The sequence below is a fragment of the Symphalangus syndactylus genome, chromosome 7 (assembly GCF_028878055.3).
Source record: "Symphalangus syndactylus isolate Jambi chromosome 7, NHGRI_mSymSyn1-v2.1_pri, whole genome shotgun sequence".
NCBI classification, from domain to species: Eukaryota; Metazoa; Chordata; class Mammalia; order Primates; family Hylobatidae; genus Symphalangus; species Symphalangus syndactylus.
The window spans coordinates 67,311,986-67,329,815 of NC_072429.2; the positions used below are offsets into that span (position 1 = coordinate 67,311,986).

The 17,830-nt window shown below is 33.0% G+C and overlaps 1 protein-coding gene and 1 long non-coding RNA gene across 10 annotated transcripts in view; one reads left to right on the top strand and one right to left on the bottom strand.

Moving 5' to 3' along the window:
• SNTG1 (syntrophin gamma 1) overlaps positions 1–17,830 on the bottom strand; it is an 870,442-nt gene that overhangs the window by 547,568 nt on the left and 305,044 nt on the right. The window lies entirely within an intron of this gene.
• The window catches only part of LOC129486478 (uncharacterized), a 42,297-nt gene that overhangs the window by 13,557 nt on the left and 10,910 nt on the right, over positions 1–17,830 (top strand). Inside the window, exons 1-2 of one of the 3 annotated variants that reach the window (XR_008658997.2) lie at positions 6,203–13,957; positions 15,415–15,529. This is a non-coding gene — a long non-coding RNA (uncharacterized lncRNA). Of the gene's footprint in view, positions 1–6,202; positions 15,530–17,830 lie in introns of those variants that run through there. The other 2 variants (XR_010121889.1, XR_008658996.2) reach the window with 2 other exon arrangements.

A 17,830-nucleotide genomic window follows, 5' to 3' on the forward strand; every position in this document is an offset into this window, starting at 1 on the left:
TACATATGTGATATGGATATAGCTATACAAACAAATTAATGGAAAGATACAGAGTAGATAATGACTACCCACTCCCACACCTCACAAGTTGGAATGTGTACATATTTGGGGGATTCACATCAATATACAAGTTTCCATAAAAAGCTACAGAATAAATACAATAAATTTTCTGGTGTTTTTTTTTTTTTTTTTTTAAGATGGATTCTCACTCTTTCACCCAGGCTGGAGTGCAGTGCCATGATCTTGGCTCACTGCAACCTCCACCTCCCAGGTTGAAGTGATTCTCCTGCTTCAGCCTCCTAAGTAGCTGGGATTACAGGCGCACACCAAGACGCCCAGCTAATTTTTCTATTTTAGTAGAGATGGGGTTTCACCATGTTGACCAAGCTGGTCTTCAACTCCTGACTTCAAGTGATTCACCCACCTGTGCCTCCCAAAGTCCTGGGATTACAGGTGTAAGCCACCACACCTGGCCTAGGATACATCTTCTTAGACCATTAGCTTTATTCAAAGACTTATAGAAGACATTTTCTTTATGATAAACCAAATACAAATATTAATATATGTATATATACATATGTATATGTATGTATATCTGTATATATGTATATATACATACGTATATATGTATATGAGTATATATGTATATATACATATGTATATGTATATATACGTATATATACATATGTATATGTATATATATGTATATATACATGTATATGTATATATACGTATATATACATATGTATATGTATACATGTATATACATAGATATGTGTGTGTGTATCTGTCTATCTATCCATGTATCTATCTAGTGATCCATCGAGAGGAAGGAGGGCTTCAGTTAAGAGGGAGCATTTTGAAGCAAGTTATCAGCCTAAATCCCCCATCACTCCAGAAGTGAGGCTTAGTATTTGCAGTGAGAACCTCAAGACCATGGACAGATGACGTGAGACTGATATGTTAGTGCTGGGCAGTGGGATCCCTATTGCTTCCCAAGTTCTACCTGCATACTCTGAGGCACATCCAACCTAAGAAGAGGAATTACCGCATAATTGTAAAGTTCATTATCATCCCATCTAGCATGAATCATTAACCCTGCTCATCAATATAGTTCTACCTTAGTTCATGTTGGCACACTATGAAAACTGTTTTTGCAACTTCCTCTTCACATTGGGACATCACCTTACTCTTCTCTTCACCAAAATAAAGTCTGTTCACACAAACCTAAAAGCAGTACTTAAGGCCTTGAAGAAGCTTCATAGATGCTGAATGTCTGCCCACTGGGACATCAGACACCACCCACCTAAATGATTGCTCTTTACTCCAGCCCCTGAACAGATTCATAGAAATATTGCATAGCTTCATCTTTGTCGCTGTGGCAGGCTAGAGACTAAAATTCAACAGAATATTGCCACACATTAAAAAGAATTGTTTTTCTTCCATTTACCTGGAACCATTCTGTCACCTCACCTAGTAACATTCAGTCTGAACTTGTCTTTCTTAAAATCTCTCTCTGATGGCAAGCCATTGCCATTCACACTCTCTGCTCTTCTTTCCACATATTTGGCTTTAAATGTAATATAGGTTCACATAAATCAGTAGTTAGAGAGTAAAAACATTTTTAAGGAACCACACTATTTCAAAACACTTTGTAAAATTAAAAACACAAAACAAATGTATACATTAACTCTGGAAGTATAAGTGTATCATAACTTTTCACTCTACCACTAGCCTTAATCCAGACTGTGAGGAAATTGTCTTTCTACTTACTCTAACTTCCTAAGGAAAGAGAAGACTACCCTATGACCTCATAAACTCCCTAAAGGCTTTTTACAGTGGACACTGTTTGAATTTATCAAGGTTTAATTACATTAAGGCTACCTTTCTTCTATTTATCACCCTTCGTTGTTAGGGAAAAAAAAACAGAAAAATATAAACCATCACCTTGAGATTAAAAAATATGAAATTGGAATATGAATCTCTCATGGGAAATACCTCTATTTTAGAAACTGGTAAATCAAAATTATTTAAGCATAAATTAGTTTTCTTTGTTTAAGCACTATGTTATATAAACTTATTTTCTTTGTTTAAGCATTATGCTATAAAGTACTTATGGGTGAGGGAATGAGTCAGAGGCCAACATGAAGAAACTGAATTGTTGCTTAACTATGGGCTGAGACAACGTCGGGGAGGATGGAGCTTGACTGGGCTCCAGCACCCTCTGTGCCGCTCGTTTTCCGCCTTTCGCGCTAATCATAGAGGAGAGCTCTCTTGGTACAAAATTGTTTTTTACATAATATGTAAAATCTTTTGATAGGTTTAGTTTGCTCTAAGAAGTCACAAAGCAAAAGTAGAGTTCAGGATTCATGATGGTTCATAAAATTTAAATTATTTCAAATGTAAGTAAAGAGACTCACTGGAATTTTAAATTTTTTAGCTAAGTAACTGTCATTTATTCCACAAACATTATTAAGGAGAAATTGTAAATTCTGGTATTGAGAAAAGCAATTCAGCCTGTTGTCACCTTCTGCTGAAATCAAAAATACTAAACCAACTTCATAAAAGAAAAGTGCTTGGAATCCTTGTGAAAGTAAACAAAATGCAAAGCCTTGTCTGCATTTCAGGAGCAAAAATGGTTTATTTCCTTTTTTGTTAATTTACTTTCTTCAGATGGAAATATCTAGGCATGTCTCATTGCAAAAGTCTAACAGGCATATTATTGAGCTCTCTCTGCAAATACCGAGAGTCTTTCGTTTGTCTTTCCATTAACCCCAATATCTTTAGCATTAACTGTTTTTACAAATACTCCTACAACTTCCTGCCCATTGCAGAAGCCAAAAGATTATAATTACTTAGTGAATTTTCAGATGTGATAGAAGTCAAAGGTTGTTCTTATATCAGAAAGGAGAATTGGGATTTTTAACTTGATGCTGTTCTAACTGTTGAGCATACTATCAAATTGAGACCGAGGTCTGGAAAGATAATAGTATATTTACCCACCCCAAGATCTTTAACTCTCCCCTGATCCCTGAAATAAATGAAACAACAGCATAAGCAGTGTAAACCTAGTGAATAATTAAAGGAACAAACAAAACTATGAAGAACATCTGTGACAATATTGACGAAGTATCCTCACAAACCTAAAATATTTGGAAGCCTGAACCATACACTGCAACAATCCCTGGTGATGTCAGCAGTGACTCTAGGAGAAAGTGGAGCAGGGAAATCAGAAATTATTCTGATACCCTTGATATTAGGAGAAATTCCATTGCTAACTGGTCCTCATTTACAACTGAGTAATTGGATTATGGGGGCAGTTTCCCCATGCTGTTCTCATGGACAGTAAGTGAATTCTCACAAGATCTGATGGTTTTATAAAAGGTAGTTTTTCCAGCGTTTGCACACACTTTCTCTCCTGCCACTTTGTGAGTGCCTGCTTCCCCTTCCACCATGATTGTAAGTTTCCTGAGACTTTTCCAGCCATGCAGAACTGTGAGACAATTCAACCTCCTTTGTTTATAAATTACCCAGTCTTGGGTAGTATCTTTATAGCAGTGTGAGAATGAACTAAATCATCCAGTCTTCCACTGATGGGCATCTAGGTTGACTCCTTGTCTTTGCTATTCTGAATAGTGCTGTGATGAACATAGATGTGCAAATGTTTTTATGGTAGAACAATTTACATTCCTTTGCTTATGTACTCAGTAATGTGATTGCAGGGTTGAATGGTAGTTTTGTTTTAAGCTCCTTGAGAAATCTCCAAGGTGGTTTTCACATGGCCAAACTAATTTACATTCCTACAAGCCGTGTATAGCGTTCCCCTTTCTCACAACGTCTCTGGCATCTGTTATTTTTTGGCTTTTTGATAATCGCCATTCTAACTGGTGTGAGATGGTATCTCATTGTGGTTTTGATTTGCATTTTTCTAATGATTAATAATGTTGAGCATTTTTATATGCTTGTTGTTCATGTGTATTTCTTCTTTTGAGAAGTGTCTGTCCATGAACATTGCTCATCTTTTAATGGGGTTGTTTTTCTTCTTGCAAATTTGTTTAAGTTCCTTGTAGATTTTGGATATCAGACTTTTGTCAGAAGCATACTTTGCAAATATTTTTTTTTCCATTCTGTAGGTTGTCTGTTTACTCTGTTGATTGTTTCATTAGCTGTGCAAAGCTCTTTAACTTAATTAGGTCCCACTTGTCAATGTTTGTTTATGTTGACGTTGCTTTTTGAGTCTTTGTCATGGTATCTTTGCCAGAAATAATGTCCAGAATGATATATCCTAGGTCTTCCTCTAGGATTTTTACAGTTTTAGGTTTTACATTTAAGTCTTTAATCCATCTTAAGTTGATTTTTGTATATGGTGTAAGGAAAGGGTCCAGTTTTAATCTCATGCATATGACTAGCAAGTCATCCCAACATCGTTTATTGAATAGTGAGTTCTTTTCCCATTTCTTGTTATTGTCAGCTTTGACAAAGATGAGATGGTTGTTGCTGTGTGACTTAATCTCTGAGTTCTTTAATCTGTTCCGTTGGCCTATGTATCTACTTTTGTACCAGTACCAAGTTGTTTTGCTTACAGTAGCCTTGTAGTATAGTTAGAAGTGAAGTAGTGTGATTCCTCCAGTTTCATTCCTTTTGCTTAGGGTTGCTTTGGTTATTTGGGTTCATTTTGAGTTTCATATAAATTTTAGAAATTTTTCTAATTCTGTGAAAAATGTCATTGGTAGTGTGATAGGAATAGCATTGAATCTAGAAACTGCTTTGGGCAGTAGGGCCATTTTAATAATATTCATTCTTCCTATGCATGTGGCTCAACAATTTTAATCAGGATATGATCTCATGATGTGTCTCATCTTGAAAATAAAAAGCTGTATCATTCTAGTAATAGGCAAAGAAACCATGACTCTTTGAGTAGTAAAGAGTAGCCAGAGTGCCCAGAGTTTCATCTCTAAATATATTTTTTTATAGAAATAGGTAATTTCAGGACAATATATAACCCTTAAAATCTCTTATAAAAGAAGACAAAACACTACCAAACACTATTTGGATATATTATATAGACTCAGGAGACAATATGAAGAAGTTCCTATTGGACAAATTTGAGATTATTTTAGCATCAGTGAGAATCTTTACAGTGATGGATCAAATATGTTTAAAACTATGAATTTAAATGGATACTAAAATAAAATCCCCTTTTGCCTTCTTTGAAGGAGAGTTTGGGAAAAAATCATATTGAAAGTAGAGATAAATAAGTGAGCATTTTTCCTGTCTTTTCTATAAGGTCTGTTCTTCAAGTTACATGAATAGTTGATAAGACGATGTTTTCCATTAAATGTATTCTAGGGAATAAGTGAATGTCACTTCAAAATGCCAATGAAATAAGAAATCTAATCAATGATCAGCAATGATGGCCAAATTCATGAGAAGAGAGAAAGTTAACACATGGCGTCTGATAGATGTACATGACATCGCCAATAAAATATTCTTGCCAAAAATAATGGAACCCGAATTTTATCAACCTTAGAGCTCCAATTACAAATAAGCAGGAAATATATAGAGAGTAGAGGATCATGTTAACCTACTCCATAGAAAAGCAATTGAAAACAAATCCTGACTGTGAGAAACACTATCAGACAAAGTTTCTGGTTCTTTCAAGAAATGAACTACAAGAAAAAAGAAATAAAGGTAATAAAATAAAGAGTGAGGAAAAAGAGATTTAATGTATTATTCTTAATTTATAATCTTTACTAGATTTCTGATTTTAAAAAATTATTACAAGATATTCTGTAACAATTGGGGAAATTCAAATACTAAGTACTTGTTTGTATTCAAGCAATATTTGTGATAATGGCATTGCTGTAAATCAGAAAGTTATTTTTTAGATAACACACACTGAACTACTTAAAGGAAGTTTTTATGATATCTAGGATTTGCTTCCAAATAACCCAGAGAAAGTACAAGAGGAAGAAACAAAACTGACAACACGTTGACATTTGTTGAACCTGTGTAATGTCTACATTTCAGTTCATTATGTTATTTTATATCTGTATATATACATATATATTTAAAAATTTTTTACAATTAAAAAGTTTCTGTAAACATTCAGAGCTTTTTATCTCCTGTAAAATTTAAATGTATAAAAATGATGCACCTGAATCATAGTTTGGAAAGAGAAGGTTTAAGAACATAGTCACTAAGGCATTAATTAGAAATAAATATTATGGAATGTCTGTCTATGTTCAGTTATAATCTATTTTCTATTCAAAAAATTTTATCTTCTTAATGTGTTACTTTTGTGTTCAGTATACCTGAGCAATATAGCATATTATAATAATCTATAGTGGCACTCTTTGTTAGACTAGGAAAAGGAAATTTGTGTAATGTGGAAAAGCCATCCAGGTAAAATTGTACCATCTTAAAGTGGCACAGCCTCTCCTCCATACTCCCAATGCCATTCAAAAATCTCTCACACTGTGGGACAGAGTCAGCTACATGGCTCTTTTAGATGACTGGGCTCTAGTCTCTTAGGTTTGTTTATAAACTCACTAAGAAGAGATTATTTAACTGTGTGAATTTCTTTATGGGTAGAATATTATCTACTTTAAATTTAAATAACGCTAGAAACTTTTTTTCTTTTTTCTTTTTTTTTTTTGGCTGAAGTTTTTGTGAGAAACAGCTAACATATTTTACTTGGAGGAAAATAAGAAAACTGAAGTACATTTATTTTGAATACTTTTATACCATTGTCTTCCCATGCATTTATGGAAAGAAAACCTACTAAGTAAACAGAAAATCATAATTGTTTTTCAAATCTTTGACTTACTTCTTATCTAATGAACTTTTTCCTTCACATGTAATCCACTAGCCAACACATTCCCCATAAACCAGCAAGTTTATTACAATAATAGGCATAGTTGACCTTGATATTTATTTTTTCCAACAAAAATGTGTTGATTGATTTCCACTCACAGATCACTGTACATTTTTTTCTTAGAAAACCTGTTGTTTTTACGTCATAATTTTTGTTTTTATTTTAAATTGACAGATAAAATTGTATGTATTTATCATGTACAACATGATGTTTTGCAGGATATGTACAGAATGGTTAATTCTATTTATGAGAACAAGGTTTTACGGTCCCACAAGAGTGAAATCTTGCTATGTTTGTCTTTCTGTGCCTGGCTCATTTCACTTAACATAATGCCCTCCACATTCATTCCTGTTGTCACAAGTGTCAGAATTCCCTTCCTTTTATGACAGAGTAGTATTCCACTATATACATATTCCACATTTTCTTTATCCATTCATCTGTTGGTGGTCACATATGTTACTTCCATGTCTTGGCTATTATAATACAGCTGCAATGAACATGAGAGTGCTGATATCTGTTCAACATGCTGATTTCAACTCCTTTTGAAATATGTCCAGTAGAGAACAGTATATGTTTTGTCAGCATTTCTTAAATTTTTGTCAACTAACCAAGCTAAACTTGATTCTTTCAGTTTTAACTTTTCACTGAAATTTCCAAATGCACCTGTGTCTTTCCTTACACTGATTTTGTCTAATATCCTATGACTATTTCTGCCAATCTTATCAATTTTCCACATCTACTAATAACAGCTTATACCTGATAGCTATTGTCCTCCTTTTCTTATTCTAGCAAAAAGATTCTGATATGATCTATCAGAAAAAGAGACCCAAAGGAGCATTTTTAAAAGTTGAAGTGATTGCATGACGTCATTTTTAGTCACTTTGTGATATAAATTTATCTTGTTGGGTTTTTATAATATTTAGAAATATTAGCAATATTTAGGATATGGTTTTATAGATGTAACTTAGTTTAACTTGTTATTTTGCATTTCTATACATTCACAGGGAGTTTTAAAGACAGCCTAGAGAGGTTGCTTGTACCCTTCACCCAGTTTTTTCCATTGGTTACACTTGATGTAACTATGGTAAAATATCATTGCAGAAAATTGACATTGGTAAAAAGTGTGTGTATAGTGCGATGCCATTTTATTGCATGTTTAGGTTCTGGTTACCAACGCCAAATGAAGGTACAGAACTATTTTGAAAAACTATTCCATGACCACATCTCCCTCGTGCTACTCCTTTATAGTTACACACACACCTAACCCACGGAATCCACTAACCTGCTTGCGATTTTAATCATTTTGTCATTCAGTGGCATCACACAGTATACAATTTTTGACACAGCCTTTTTCCTTCAGCATAATGCTCTTCATATCAATTCAAGCTTTGGTATTAGTTCATTCATTTTTACTGCTGAAAGTATATCATGATATGGTGGTACAAAAGTTTGCTCAATCATTCAACTATTTAGAAACATTTGATTATTTCCAGTGTTTGGCTATTACAAATGAATTTGGTATGAATAATTGTTTATGGATCTTATGTAAGCATGAATTTGTATGTCTCTAGAATAAATGCCCAGGAATACAATCACTGGTTAACATGGTCAATTTCTGTTTGGTTTGATTTAAAAAAAATGCCAAAGCATTTTTTCAGAGTGGCTTTATGACTTTATATTCCTTACAGAAATATATGAGCAATCCGTTTTCTCTTTCTCTTCACCAGCATTTGGAGTTATCAGTAACTGTTACTTTAGCTCTCCTAACATTGTAGGACATTACATTGCTAGGATGATTTTCGTTTCCTTAAAGTTTAATGATGTTTAACATTCTATCAGGTGCTTATTTGCCATCCATATAGCCTCTTTAGTGAAATGTGTCTTCATTTTTTTTTCCATTTTCTAATTAGTGGGTTTTTTTAAAGTGAAGTTTTGAGAATCCTTTATAAATTCTAGATATGGGCTCTTTATCAGATTTGTGGTTTGAAGCTATTTTTTGCCAGCTTGTGGCTTGTCTTTCATCTTAACAGAATTTTCAAAGCTAGTTTTAATTGATTTTTGATTGATGTTTTTGGATGGACCATGCTTCTGGTGTTCATGTCTAAGAAGTCTTAACCAAACTCTAGGTCCTAGTATTTTCTCCTATATTTTATTATCAAAGTTTTATAGAGTTAAAGGTTGAAATTAAATTTATGTTCCATTTTGAAGTTTATTTTTTTCTTTTACATGAGGAGTGAAGTTTAAATCAAGGTCTACTTTTACCTGTTGATATCCAATTGCTCCAGCACCATTTTTTGAAAAGACTATCCTTCCTCCATTTAATTGCTTTTGAATATTTGTCAAAAATCACTTGGTCATTTTTGTATGTGACTATTTCCGGGGCATCTCTTCCGGTCCATTGATCTATGTATCTATCCCTCTGCTGTTACCACACAGTTTGATAACTGTGTACCGTTATCTTGAAAATCAGATATAATGATCCATCCTGCTTTATTCTTTCTTTTCAAAATTGTTTTTGCTATTACATTTTTTTGGTTTGACTCTATAAATTTTACAACAATAACGTCTATATCCACAACATATCTAGTTGAAATTTTGGCAGGAATTTCTTTTTTTTATTTTTATTTTTATTTTATTTTTATTAATTTTTATTTTTTTATTTTTTATTTTTATTATTATACTTTAGGTTTTAGGGTACATGTGCACAATGTGCAGGTTTGTTACATATGGAATTTCATTGTATCAATTTGACAATGACATCTTCACTATTTTGAGTGTTACAATCCATGAACACAGTATGACTTTATTCACATTTTAATTTATTTCACCAGAATCGTTGAGTTTTCAGGTTAAAGTCCTGTAGATGTTTTAAGTTTATATCACAGCATTTTATCATTTTTTGAGCAATTGTAAATAATATTGGAATTTTATTTTTAGGTTCGATGTATTGCTAGTATATAGAAATACAAAGCAATTTTTGAATGTTGATCTGTATTTTTGTGGTTTTTGCTGAACTTACTTATTGGTTCTAGGAGGTTAGTTTTTATATTCTTTAAGATTTTCTATGTAGGTGATCATGTGATCTACAAATAGGGACAATATTATTTCTTCCTTCAGACTCTTTTGCATATGTTTCCAAGTCATCTTGCACTGTTTAAAAATGTCAGGACTATGTTCACAAAAATTGAAAAGAGTAAACTTCTTGCCTTGTTTCTAAACTCAAGGGTAAAGATTCACTCTTTCACCATTATGTATTATGTTAGCTGTAGTTTTTCTTTTTTCTTTTTAGATCTTCTTTATTAAGTTCAGGATGTTCTTTCCTACTATTAATTTTCTGAGAGTATTTATTAATTATAAATGTGTGCTGAATTGTCAAATTATTCTTCAGGTGATTTTTCCTTTTAGCCTGCTAAAATAATGGATTTTACTAATTGCTTTTAAAATGTTGAAACAGGCTGCTTGCCTGGAATAAGACCCCTTGGTCACAGTGTATATTTCCTATATATGTTGCTTAATTCTACTTTAAAAATTTTTTAAAAACAATTTTACATCGATATTTTTAAGACATATTACTCTGTAGTTTATTTGTTTTTGCCTTTTCTTGTTTTGATTCTGTCTTTGCTAATTTTGGAACAGTAGTGCTAGCTTCATTAAAGTGAATTGGTAAGTGTTTTATCCTCTTTCATTTTCAGGAAGAGGTTGCATAGAATTGGTGTTTATTTCATTTTTTAATATGTTGATAAATTATAGTTGAAAATATTTATGGAGTACAAAGTGGCATGACAGTTCAATGTAATGTAAAATGACTAAATTAAGCTAATTAACATATTTATCACTTCAAATATGCAACAATTTTGATGGTGAGAACATGAGAAATTTACTCTCAGCAAAACTGAAATGTGCAGTACTCAGTTATTAACCATATTCAGCACATTGTGCTACTGATTTAGAAAATAAAGCAAATGTATTCCTTCTAACTGAGACTTTGTACCCTTTGATTATCATCTTCCCATTCTCCCCAGTCCCCAGCCTTTGTAACCACCTTTCTATTCCATTCTAAATGTTTCTTTTTAGATTTCTTATATAAGTGAGAACATGTGGTATCTGTCTTTCTTGTTTCTTGCTTATTTAATTTAGCATAATATTCTCCATCTATGTTGTCACAAACAACAGAACTTCATTTTTAAGGCTAAATAGTGTTGCATTTTGCATATATATTACATTTTCTTTCTTCATTCATCCCTTCATAGACACTTAGGTTAATTCAATCCCTTGGTTATTTTGAACAGTGCTGGAATGAACATAGGAGTTCAGACATCTATTTGACATATTGATTTCAAATCTTTTGGGTAAATACCCAGAAGCGGGATTGCCGGATCATATGGTAACTCCCTTTTTAGTTTTTTGAGGGACCACCGTATTGGTTTCCATAATAATTGTACTAATTAACATTCCCACCATTAGTGTATGAAGGTTCTCTTTTCTCATATCTGTGCCAATGCTCGTCTTTTGTCTTTTCTTTAATAACAATAATTCTAATAGAAATAAGGCCATATCTCATAGTGGTTTTAGTTTGCATCTCCCCAATGATTAGTGATGTTGAAATTTTTATGATGTATCTGTCAGCTATTTGTATCTTTGAAGAAATTCAGGTTCCTTGCCCATTTCTTAATCAGATTATTTGTTTTATTTCTTCAGAGTTAGTTGAGTTCCTTATGTATTTTGGATATTAATCCCTTATCAGATGTATGGCTTCCAAATATTTTCTCTCAATCTGAAGGTTGACTGTTCACTCTTGTTTCCTTTGATGTGCAGAAGCTTTTTACTGTGATGTAACACTATTTATCTATTTCTTCTTTTGTTGACGGTGGTTTTTGAGTCAAATTAAAAAAAAAAGTTACCCAAACCAATGTTAGATAGTTTTCCCCTATTTTCTTCTAGTAGTTTTACAGTGTCCAGTCTTACGTTTAAGTCTCTAAGACTTTTGAGTTGGATTTTATACATGGTCTGAGATAAGGGTCCAGTTTCATTTTCTGCATGTGGATATCCCATTTTCTCAACAATGTTTATTAAAGAGACTGTCATTTCCCCATTGTATTTTTGCTCTTAAATGTTGGGTAGAATTTGCAAATGAAAAGATCTGGTCCTATAGATTGCTTTTTTGAGAAGTTTTTATGTTATACTTCCTATTTTCTTAATAGTAATAAAGCTCCCAAATTATGTGTTTGATATTGGACAAGTTGAGGTAGTTTGTCCTTTTAATGTAATTGATCCATATTATCTAACTTGTTCATTTATGTGTAAAGCTATACATATAGTATTACTCCCTTAATGTACTTTTGGTTTTTCCAGGGTCTGTAGTGACATCCCCTCTTTCATAGTAATATTGGTAATTTATGTCTTCTCTTGTTTTCTTTCTCAATCTTTTTAGAGATTTGTCAGTTTCATTAATCTTTTCCAAGAAACAGATTTTTGTTTCATTGATTTCCTCTATTGTTTTCCTGTTTTCAATTTCATTGATTTCTGCTTTATTTTTCTTCTGTTGCTTTAGGCTACAATTGCTTTTTCTCTAGTTTATTAAGTTAGAAGCTGACATTATTGTTTCAGATCTTCTTCTTCTCTAATATATGTTGTTAATGCTGTAAATCATCCTCTAGACATTGCATTTACCACATCTCACATTTTGATAAGTTGCATTGTCATTTTCATTTAAGTCAAAATATTTTTAAGTTAGTCTTAAGTCATCTACTTTGGCTTATGTGTTATGTAGAAGTATGTTGTTTAATCGTCAAATATTGGAGGATGTCCCACATCTGACTGTGTTATTGATTTTTGGCATAACTCTATTGATGTCTGATAATACACTTTGTATGATTTCTGTTATTTTAAATATGTTAATGTGTATTTATTGCCCAAAACATAATCTTTCTTCATGAATGTTCCACATAAGCTGGAGGAGAATTTGAGTTCTCTTGCCACTGGATGGATAATTCTATAAATAGCCATTAGAACTAACTGATTTACAGTGCTATTCAGTCAACTAAATGAAATTTTTGCCTGCTTAATCAATGTTAATAAAAAAAAAGAGTGATAAAGTCTCAAACTACACTCTTACATTTGCATATTTTTATCTTTAACAACTATCAAGTTTTGCCTCACAAATTTTGACTCTCTTTTTAATTGTGTACAAGTTAAGGATTGTTAAATTGCCTTGTAAAACTGATCATTATTCCTGATAATCTTCCTTGTTTGGAAGTCTGAGTATTTTCCTTGAAATTTATATAGCTAACCCAATCGTTTTATTTTTATTTTTTTAATTCGTGTTAGTAAAGCATATCTTTCTCTATCCTTTTAGTTAAACTATCTAATGCTTTATATTTAAAGTGGATTTCTGATAGAGAGTGTATCAGCATACACTTGGGTGTATTCTGAAGCTCACTATGTTTTAATTGGGATGTTTAAGATTATGTCCACTTGAAATAATTATTGAATTAATATTTACCATACTTAAGCATTTTCAATGTGTTGCATTTGCTTTTGTTTATTTTCCCCTCTTTTTCGGTTTTAGTGGGTTTTAATTGAGCATTTTATGTCCTTTCCAAGCATACCCACCACACATTTTTAAAAATAGCAATTGCCCTAGAGTTCATAATATATCATTTTAACTGATCTAAATCCACATTCAAATAACAATAAACCACTTTACTTGTATAGGGACCTTACAACAGAGTACTCCCAATTCCTCTCTCACCTCTTATGACATTGAAATCATTCATTAAACTTATCTATATGATATAATCACCTTATAATTATTACTATTATTATTTTAAGCAGCTATATTTCCAGCCAAGAATTAAACAAATAAAACATTAAATATATCTTAATGTATTCTTCCTCCTGTGCTCTCCCTTTCTTTCTACAGGTATGCATTTGTGAGTTATATTCTTTTCCTTCTCCCTGAAGAACTTTTAACATTTCTTACAAGACATTTTCTAGTGATGAATTCCCTCAGTTTTTGTCTAAGAAGGTCTTTATTTATTCTACATGTTCAAAGGATAGTTTTGTAGAACATAGAGAATGGTAAGTCAGCGTAATTTTTTTCCTTTAATATTTTAAACATTTCACTCCACTCTTTTCTGGCTGGGTTGGTTTTTGATGAGAAGTCTCTTGTAATTTTTATTCTTGTTCTTCCATATTTAATAAGTTTTTTCCTCTGGTTTATTTCAAGATTTTCTCTTCACCATTGTTTTCAACATTTTAAATATTCCTAGGAATAGATAGGTAATTTTAGTATTTTGTTTGGCACTGATTGTTCATTTTGGATCTGTGGTTTGGTGTCTATCTCTAATTTGGGAAAGTTCTTAGCTATCATAATTTCAAATATTCCTTCTGATCATCTTTTTTTTCTTTGTAAGGTAGTCCACATACCTGTATGTAATATTTTTGAAATTGTCTCACATTTCTTAGATGTTTTCTTTTATTCCTTTTGCTTTTTATATTTTAGTTTCACAATATTTTTTTCCTTGGCTATGTCAAGTCTACTTATTAGAACAGCAAAGGCATTCTTCATTGCTCTTACAATGTTCTTGATTCTTACATTTTCTTTTAATTCATTTTTAGAGTTTCTATCACTCTGCTTTCATTAACATTCTGTCTATATTTTTCTGTTATTTTCCATATTAAACATAACTATTTTTAAATTCTCCATTTGATAATATCAAAATCTGGGTCATAATCTGATTCTTATTTTAATTTTTGATTTGTCTCTTCAGACTGTGTTTTGCTTACAATGGTGTTGGTGTTCGTTTTTTTTTCTGGTTGTTGTTTATGTCATTGCTTACAATTTTTTTGGAGGCTGGACATATTTTGTTGAGTATAAACTAAAGACGAAATAGACCTTAGCTTTTGGGATATATGTTAATTTGGCTAGGAATTGGGCTTTATAAATACTTTCTTAGTTATGGTTGTCAAAGGCTCTCATAGTTTCCTTTTTTTTTCTTCTCCTTGTTCCCTTGACTTTTGGCTTCTCCGATGACGACTCTTCAGGGAAAATCTGTGTCTTACAGCTCTTTCAACTCTACCTACTGATATTTTACTGGAGCTGTGTTGATGCAGTGGGAAGGGTCAGAGAGGAGAATCGTTCTACAACCTGATGATGAAATCTTTTTCTTCCAAAAGGGCCTCTGTGTGTAGTCTGGGACCTTCACAAGTTTTTCTCCAGAGATATTCTCTTAGGTGATGCAGGAAAGCTAAAGGGAACCAGAGTGAGAGAAATATCATTCTGCATTTGGTACAAAACTCTGGTGGTCTTTTGCCTTGTAGAGTAGGTTTTCTAATGAAGATTTCTCTGGACCTGTTTCACAATGATTACTCTTCCTCTCCCTCTTCTCTTTCTTGGATTTTACCTTCAGAATCTGATCAGTTCCTGGAAGTGAAACCCTCTCTGAAACTGCAGCACCATGAGTTTCTCATTCTTATGCTATTCTACACTTTGCCTTCACCAATTTGAGAACATCAACATTTCATTTTTTGTACAGGTCTGTAGTTCAGGGCCTTCTTCTCCACAGAAGCAATCTTGGCTGTCAATCTCCAAATTGGCCTGTCTCCCCAGAGTTTAACATTGATGATAAAACTGGCAGCTTCAGTTAACTTGTAAGTACAATAAAAGTCATTGATTTTCAGTGTGTCCAGATGTATTTTGTTGTAAAAACTAGAGTAACAACATCCAAATTTTTTACTCGTTGGTGCTAAAATCAAACTTCCCCCTCAAATCTGTTTTTAAAATTTTTTGGTAAATACTCAGAACCATCTATTCAAATTAAATGAAGTGTTATAGTGAATATATTGTTGACAAAAAGAGTCAAACTCTGTAAAATATTTGAAAATATTTATTTTGAGCCAAATATGACTGACCATGGTCCATGACACAACACTTAGGAGGGCCTGACTACATGTGCCCAGAGTGGTCGGGTTACAGCTTGGTTTTATATATTTCAAAGAGGCATGAGACATCAACAAAATACACTTCAGAAACACATTAATTTGGTTCAGAAAGGTGGGACAACTCAAAGTGAGGAGAGAGGGGGCTTCCAGATTATAGGTAAATTTAAACATTTTCTGGTTGACAATTGGTTGAGTTTGTCTAAAGACCTGGGATCGATAGAAAGGAAATATTCAGGTTAAGATAAAAGATTGTGGAGACCACAGACCTTTTGAAGTCTTATAGTGGCTGCCCTTAGAGACAACAGATGGCAAATGTTTCCTATTCAGATCTTTAAAAGGTTCTAGACTTTTAGTTAATCTCTTTAGGACTGGGAGGGCCTGGAAGAAAAAAAACTAGCTATCTTAATAGAGATTCTTTACAGATACAGAGTTTCCCCTACAAAGGACAGCAGGGAAACACGAAAATCAAATATTTTGATTTTCTTCCTTGTCTCATAGTGTTATGCCAGAGTCAGATTGGAAAGTAAGTCATGACATATAGGGTTAAATAAAACCCATCTGATGAGAATTTATGGTTTGTAGGGGATGACTCCCCAGACCCCTTAGTTAGGAATTTGGGCAAGATAAAAAAATCAGAGCTTAGTCCTCAATATATATAACATTTGCATAAAATTATTTAAATAAAAATAAAAACCAGAATTTAACTTCTTGAAAATAAACTTTTATAGTATTTTTAATAAAAATAACACTATTTGGAATTATATTGTGTTCATTTTGTTGTCAATATAAAGAATCAGTATCATGTTCTATGTATGCAAATCTAGTCCTATAAGTGTACATAATTAATACTAGTGTAAATTTTTAATACTGAAAAATATTTTCAGCTGCCAGTGATAACTGGTGCAAATACTATGCCAATTGTCAATACTTCTTGAACCACAAGCTACAACATAAAGTAAACAAAATGGATATTTGGCTCTACTGATTAAGAATACTTTGTTATCTAAGAACGTATTCCATTCATGAATCGGAGAAGTATCTAATGTATTACTTAATTTGTCTTTTCTCTTACTCAAGCACTTAATTATTCAAAATCCTCCCTATTTTTTATATAGTTAAAAGAGGAAATATTCATGGCCTTGTCAAAAGACTCAAGCTCTGTAAAATATTTGAAGAGATTTATTCTGAGCCAAATATGAGTTAGGAGACCCCGAGAACGTGTGCCCAAGGCGATTGGGCAATAGCTTGGTTCTATACATTTTAGGGAGACATAAAACACCAATCAATACATGTAAGATGGGCGTTGGTTCTGTCTGAAAAGGTGGGGGACAACTCAAGGTGGTGGGGTGGAGTGTGTGGCACTTCTAGGTCATAGCTGAATTCAAACATTTTCTGACTGACAATGGTTAAAAGCATTTATAGTTTATCTAAAGACCTGGAAACAACTGAAATAAGTGTCTCAGTTAAGATAAGGAGTTGTGGAGACCAAGGTTCTCATTATGCAGATGAAGCCTCCAGGTAGCCTGCTTCAGAGAGAACAGATTTAAAATGTTTCTTGTCAGACTTAAAAATATGCACTTTAGGAGGCTGAGGTGGGCGGATCACTAGGTCAGGAGATCAAGACCATACTGTCTAACATGGTGAAACCCCGACTCTACTAAAAAAATACAAAAAATTAGCTGGATGTGGTGGCGGGCGCCTGTAGTCCCAGCTACTCAGGAGGCTGAGGCAGGAGAATGGTGTGAACCCAGGAAGCAGAGCTTGCAGTGAGCAGAGATCACGCCACTGCACTCCAGCCTGGGCAATAGAGCAAGACTCCGTCTCAAAAAAAAAATAAAAATAAAAAAATACACCAGACTCTTTAGATAATTCTTTCCTGGATCAGGAAACAGCCTGAAAAGAGAAGGGGATTCTCTCTATAATGTAGATTTTCCCCAGAAAAGACAGCCTTGCAGGAACATTTTAAAACATGTCAGGGCAATATATTTTGGGCCTGTTATCTGTCATGTT